Source organism: Cebus imitator, unplaced genomic scaffold, assembly GCF_001604975.1.
Source record: "Cebus imitator isolate Cc_AM_T3 unplaced genomic scaffold, Cebus_imitator-1.0 Scaffold341, whole genome shotgun sequence".
Lineage (NCBI taxonomy): Eukaryota > Metazoa > Chordata > Mammalia > Primates > Cebidae > Cebus > Cebus imitator.
Genome location: NW_016107656.1, coordinates 519,164 through 526,617, shown reverse-complemented (window position 1 = coordinate 526,617; position 7,454 = coordinate 519,164). Strand labels below are relative to the sequence as shown.

The window sequence follows — 7,454 nt, the reverse complement described above, 5'->3', positions numbered from 1 at the left end:
TGTGGCTATTCTGGAAGATAATTAGTTACATATCTTACAATGTGATATAGATGAATTATTTAAACCTGAATCCTATTACCTAGTTGTTGCTTTAGCATTTGTGAAAATGAAAACTTTGATAAGTATACCCACATGTTTAGAACAAGAAAATGTGTTTCATTTTTTAATAATGCAGAAAAATATACTGAATACCTTTATGTGCCACATTGTTAGGTTCTTTACATACACTTTAGCTCAATCTCATGACATTAGGGTGGGTAGTGATATCACATTTAATAGAAGGGAGATTTCTGCAGTTTAAATTTAATGTTGTTCTGAAGTCAGAGCTGAACTTAGACTTCTCTCTCCCAGAATTTTTTTGTCCTGCAATGTGCCTTTACAAAAGATGGAAAATTTACATTTTTCACAAAAACTACTTTTACTCTGCTTTGCATTTTATATTGCTAGTTACTGGAAATACAGGGAGTTCAGTTTTTGGATTTTTGTCTTCACTACTTTTTTTTGGCCTGTTACAATTTTCACAATACCTATGATCATTCGAGAGCAGCAGAAAATTCTGTTTTGACTCCTGTGGGATTCGTTTCTTAGAGAAATTCCTAAGGGTACCAGCCTAACAAGCATAAGGACATCATTTCCAGTCATTAATAATCAAAATAGTACAACATTCTATCATTTGTAATATCCTATCATTTCTGTAACCTTTGTAGTTGCAAGTTTGTTCTTGGTTTTTGTTTTATAGGAGCCTAACAAAAAAAAAATTTTTTCTTTTAAATCATTGAATCTATTTTGGTAATGGAAAAAAGATTTTCCAGTGTGGTTAAGAACCACATCTTATGAGCTGTTCTTTGCCTCTCTTTAAGAATTACCAAGTATTTTTAAAAATTGGAACTTGACATTCAGTTTACTGCTTGGATATATCTTAAAGCATTTCTTAAGAAACCTCTGAGAATTGATCATAGGAAATTGGGGGAGCATTTAGAAGATGATTGGAAATACAACAGTGAAAGGGAAGAAATGAGGACTTTACAATTCCAGTTTTAGATTTTGTTGTTGTTTTTCTCTTTCTGTTAGAATTACTCTGTGGTCTCCTGTTGGACAGTCTGTTGCTAAAAGCCATTAGAGATTTTATAAAAACTACTCTTTGAGTTTCTGGAATTGAGAGTCCAGAATAGGGTTTGGTAGGTTAAAAGAACAACTTAAGTAAAGTAAACAGCATCCTTTGGTAACTTGCAATTTAAGGGACCCATTTTCCCTTCAGAATATTTTATGAGAGACTTTGGGGACTACCTTACTGCTATTGCATCTCATAATGTTATCTGGTCACATTTCTTGTTCTGCCTACCTATAGTTTACTCTAGTTTCTCTTCTGCTTTCAAGGCTCCAGACCCAGTTCCTGGACCTGCCCTGGAAAAGAAGTATCCCGTAGAGATGAGCTCACTGCAGTTACTTAATTAACAATTTGTAAGCTGCAAAAATGGCAATGGGCCAACCAAGAACAGCTACAGTTTGAATTTTTCTATTTCCAGGTATGCTAAAGTCCATGGCACCAGTCAAGCTTAGCCTGTGTAACTGCCTTATTATTAAATCTATAGTAACTAAAACTTGACTTTCAAAACTTATAGTCATATTGCTTTAAAGTATAGTAACATCTCTAACATCTAGGTAACATGCAGCTAGTATTGAGTTTAACAAACCCTTTGCTTGAATATTTCTAATTTAACTTGTTTGCTGGTAATAGCAAACTAATGCAAAAATATTTTAAGAAAAATAAATTTGAAATGCTATTGAGTGAAACCCTATAGACATACCAAAAAAAAAAAAAAAATTGAAAAACAAACAACAAAACTGCCTTCCTTTAAAAGGTTACATTGAGTACAAGCAGTATAAGGAATTCAATTAATGAAACTACTTCCCTCTTCCTGAGATCCTCAACTGTTCTGCACTACTAATGCCTTTACCTAAAGAGTTAATAGATTCTCATACGGCGAAACCCCGTCTCCAGTAAAAATACAAAAAAAATTAGCCAGGTGTGGTGGCATGCGCCTGTGGTCTCAGCTACTTGGGAACCTGAGGCACAAGAATCACTTGAACTCGGGGAGTCAGAGGTTGCAGTGAGCTGAGATTGCTCCACTGCACTCCAGCCTGGGCAACAGAGTGAGACTCTGTCTCCAAAAAAAAAAAAAAAAGGTTAATACATTCTTCAGTAATTGGAAATTTTGGAAATTATAAGTAATATTCCTGGATAGAACCAAGCATGTATTATAGTACTTTACCTGAAGAATTTAATTATATTTTTAAACTAAGTATATAACTAATATTTGCTAATTTTTTTTTTACTTAATTACCCAAAAGAAGCCAGCCAAGGATGTTATAGTCGGAATCATCCTGGAGTGTAACAGGAAAACCAGAAACTGAGGTTTCCTAATGCCTTAAATTTTTAACCAAGAGAAAGCTACCCATGAATGGCTAGAGGGCTAAGATCAGTTAGCTTTTAAGGATATTTATTGCTTTTACCAATTTATATAGACATAGAAACAGAATTAATCCTTGAAAGATGAGTTTATTTACTAAATGGGTAGATAATCATACATGTCTTTTGATTTTAAAGTTCAGTTCATCTAGGTTAGAGATTACCCAAAATTGAAGAGGAATTTTGTATCCCAATTGTGAATTTAAAAGGCAGTCCTAATATTGTAGCATGTGCCTAACTCCTTCCTTTTATCCCTTCCTGCGGTATTAATGCATAATGAATTGAATATCTGGCAATATAGTCAGCATTAGGTCACTGATGATGTGCCACATTATTTGTTTGGTGTTGAAAGAATTATGTGTCACTGAGTGTTGAATTAGAGCTGAAAAGGGAGATACTAGTTAGGGTCATTACCACTGTTAATGTGAATTGAAGTGGAAATTAAAGAAGGAATTACATATGAATATCAAGTCTTGATAGTTATTTTCAGTGGTGCTATTAGTTAGTAATGGTGAAATTTTTCTCCATTATTCAATGTAAATTGTGTGTAAAACAGTATGCTAGACACAGCAAGGATGTAGAAATGAATTATCCTTGTTTTAGTGAGCTTGTAGACAAGTAGTATGAAAGTATCATAATAGAAATGCATACAACATAAGAGTACTGGAGAGAACCAGCTTTGTGGAGAAGGTAATGTTTCTACTGAACCATGAAGGATAGATGGAATTCTTTAGAGAAAGTGGCAAGAGTATTTTTTAAGTAATAGAGATGATAGTATATGATGTATTATAGAAATTGTGAGCAGTCCAGTGTGCATAGAGAAAGGTTGGATAGAGAGAGGTGTGATGGTGTGATGGGAGATGAAGCTATGTCATGTTTTTGAATGTCAAAAAAGGAGTTTGGACTTTAGTAGTCAATGGGAATCCATTGAAGATTTCTTAGAACTGGTATGTGTTAATTCAGTGACTTTTGAAAAACTGACTACCATAGTGTCAGGGTTGAATTGATGAAGTTAGAGATTAGGCAGTAGTAATGCCTAATAAAGGACATTTACTTTATTTGTCAGGTATTGTGTAAAGAGTTTTACCTGCAGTTTTCTCACTTAATCCTCACTACAGGAATATTTTAAGAAGTAATTGAAATAATACATGTTTAAGGCATTTAGCATAGGACTTAGCTTATAGTAAGTGTAGAACCAAAGCGATTGTACTCTAGGCTCAGAGAAAACAGTGTGTCTTCTCCACCTTTGTGTATGATAGTGCAATAACTTTCCATAAAGGTTTTGTGTTTTTTGGGGGACTCATATTTAATAGTAACAATAAACCTACTTATTTTTCTACCACCCCTTACCTCTTTAATTAATTAAACCATCTCATTGATGGATGTGTAATACTTAGTTTGAGTGATTGAATAATAAATAGTTCACCTTAAGTTAGCCTTTGGTTAAAAAAAAAAAGTTACCTGGCTTCTTTGTTTTAACCAAGGATTACAAATTATGAAACTAAGCTTAGACATGGTTAATCATGGATGGACCTACAGATATAAACTCATAAGTGACATTTAAATTAAAAATTAACTGTAAATCTCATCTATTAAGCATCTTGATAATTGGTCAGTGCTACAGCTGTTAACTGCACTCAATAACAGTTTCAGCATAGACAGTATGGGTTTTGAGTTATTTGAAAGTACCTGTGGTTGGCTAATACAGGTACTTTCAAATAACTCATTCTGTTGTACTCTTACTCTGTCTACATATCAGAATACAAGTCATGTTATGGAGAAATACATAAGGAATAACTTTGGTAATGCATGAATATGTATTATGAAAATTAGGGCAAATGACTAAACCTCCTTGGACTACCTTCCATCCATGTGTCCTCCTACTCAGCCTCCTCTCCAAAATAATTAGTGTGTGTATACTTTCAGAATATTTCCTATACAATCATATAAAAATATCTGTTTCGAATACATCTATTTTCAGCATCATAGGAAAGGACAAAACAATTTTAAATAAAATACATCTTTGTATCTTTATTTTTACACAAAGGGATCTGCATTTTTTTTTTCAATTAATGTCTTATAGGTCCATATAATTATTTGGACATATTTGTCTATATGATTATTTGGATATCATACTCCTCTAAAAAACAACAACAACAAAGCTGCATGATGTTTCTTAGTGTGGCTATGCAATAATATACTTATTTACTTATTTGTTCCCCTTAGATGGGCATTGAGGTTTTTAGAGGCGCACAGTGGGGTGGCCATCCTTGTATACTCCACTTTAAAAACATGTGTTTTTTCTAGTTTAGATACTTTAATTCATAATAGCTGGATAGATAAGAGGAGAGGGAGGAAGGGATGGATGGATAGAAAGCTAGAACTCGGTACTTTACTAGTAGTAACAAATATCCATGTACACTGTATCTAACTCAAGACCTTAATTATCACACTCCTAGTGCTATTGCGCATGTGCACATACCATCTCCCTTAGCAACTGGCAAGTACTCCACTATGGGAAAAATTCAGCTGAGGGCCATGACATTAGAAAGAAAATGATCAGGCTGGGCACCGTGGCTCACGCCTGTAATCCCAACACTTAGAGAGAATGGCTTGAACCCAGGAGGGATTCAAGAATGACATTCTCCTAGGAGAATGGTTTGAACCCGGGAGGCAGAGGTTGCAGTGAGCTGAGATTACACCATTGCACTTTAGCCTGGGAGACAGCAATAGTCTGTCTCAAAAAAAGAAAGAAAGAAAGAAAGAAAATGGGCAGAATTATATGAGATGAACAGAAAAAACAATGGGACCAAGTAAGGGATTGAAACTACAAATGAGGATCCAGTTGGTTTTTTTTTTTTTTTTTTAATACACACACACACACACACACACACACACACGAATTTCACTCTCATTGCTCAGGTCACTGCAACCTCTGCCTCCCGGGTTCAAGCGATTCCTGCCTGTCTCAGCCTCCTGAGTAGCTGGAATTAACAGGCGCCGGCTATTCTGCCCCCCTAATTTTTGTATTTTTAGTAGAGACGGGGTTTCACCATGTTGGTCAGGCTGGTCTAGAACTCCTGACCTCAAGTGATCTACCCGCCTTGGCCTCCCAAAGTGCTGGGATCACAGACGTGAGCCACTGCACCCAGCCAATGATACTCCTTACAACTTTCTCTGAATATTAAGGTGCCGTTTTAAATTAATATTTAACCAAATTATTAAAATTTTTACACATTATTGAGCTAATTGGTTTGTTATAAATGTTTATGGTTGGTGTAAGATGAAAATTGGTTCTTTCAAGTGCTTTTACTCTCTTTTCTCCTTGTTCTCTTTTACCTATAAATAGGAACTTGTTATCATACTTAGCTCCTGTTTTCTTTTATAGATGATATTTATGCATAGGATAGATTATCCAAAAATTAGAGTGAAAGAGGGCAATGAATGATAATGTATTGGAAAACAATGAGATATGAATTGTAAAATATACAAAATGTAGTCAATTATATAATATGTTTTGATGAAGTATAACTATTCCATCTTAGATTTATTGCATTTTTCTTGATCCTTAGAAAATGTAGTACCTACCACAAAACCACAATACATAAGTTGCCAAGTGTGGCCAACTTGCGCATTCCTTTTAGAAGAACTTATAACTGCTAAGCCTGTTAACCATCAGTTGTCAGCATTCATGGCCTTGAGACAATGCATTAAATGAGAAAATTGGGAAATTTTCTCTTTAAGAGGAATTATGCTGCTTTATAACATAATCATTTGTTCCCTTTAAATTTTAAATCTCTCTAAATCTGAACATAATAGCTAACTTAAAATAAGTAGCATTTGGATTCTATTATTTTTGCAGATAACTGATTATCTGTGTGAAATGATTTAGTATTATAACTTTTTTGATAAAGTTTTATGGTAAAGATTGATTGTAGTTACCTTATTTTTATCGTAAATGGAGATAGTAAAGTTTGCTTTGCCTTGATAGAATTGTAACATCATGCTCCAAAAAATATAATTCCAATGATTTACTATAAAAAGTAAGCTTTAAAACTTTATGTTAACATTTGTAAATTATTTTAAAGTTAATTAAATGTGAAGTGCAGTAAGTACTTCCTAACTGGTATATGATATGATACTGGTATAATGTGTCATAATGTAGAAGATACTTAAATCGTATATGTACTTAGGTAATATGATCCTTTATGTTTAATTTTTGAAATCTTCATTGGAGTCAAAGCTTTTAAAATTTGCTTTAATTTAAAAAATAATAGCATCATTCAGCTATTCTGAGTGCATTATCAACACTTCTTTCTGTGGTAAAGATATTATTTAACAGTAATTCATGACAGTGTGATAATGTCAGCCAATTCACAGAAGAGATGGAAATTGTAATTAATAATAAGAACCTGGGCCATGCACAGTGGCTCATACCTGAAATCTCAGCACTTTGGGAGGCCAAGGTGGGAGGATCACTTGAGTCCAAGACTTCAAGACCAACCTTGGCAATATAGGGAGACCCTACAAAAAAATATATAAAAATTAGCCTGTTGTAGTGGCATGCACCAATAGTCCCTGCTACTCAGGAAGCTGAGGAGGGAAGATCCTTTGGCCCAGGAGGTTGAGGCTGCAGTGAGCCATGATTGTGCCATTGCACTCCAGCCTGGGTGACAGAGCAAGACCCTATCTCAAAAAGAAAGAGAAGAAAAGAGAAGGAGAAAGAAGGAAAAAAAGAAAGAAACTGTTAGCATCAAATTGACAAGCAAATAGATAGGTTGAAACATTCTGCCATCCCATTTGGCATCCTGGAGAGGTTAATCTTAATAGTCAGTTGTTGAGGCAGAGGCATGTTCCTAAATATCACCATGCTGTGCAAAGTCACACAAACATACACACACAGCTTATGGGGAAAAAAATTGGAATTATGGGTACAACACTTGAAAACGTCAGCTGTGAACATTAAAAAAAAAAAAAAAAGAGC

The 7,454-nt window shown here is 34.4% G+C and overlaps 1 protein-coding gene across 3 annotated transcripts in view; it reads left to right on the top strand.

The window, feature by feature from the left end:
* TAB2 (TGF-beta activated kinase 1 (MAP3K7) binding protein 2) overlaps window positions 1–7,454 on the top strand; it is an 89,389-nt gene that overhangs the window by 21,700 nt on the left and 60,235 nt on the right. For 2 of the 3 annotated variants that reach the window (XM_017505754.2, XM_037730371.1), the window contains exon 2: window positions 1,378–1,526. The exons of the other annotated variant lie outside the window; for it this stretch is intronic. The gene's annotated coding sequence lies outside the window, so the exon portion shown is untranslated. The remainder of the gene's footprint in view (window positions 1–1,377; window positions 1,527–7,454) is intronic. 3 annotated transcript variants of the gene reach the window in all.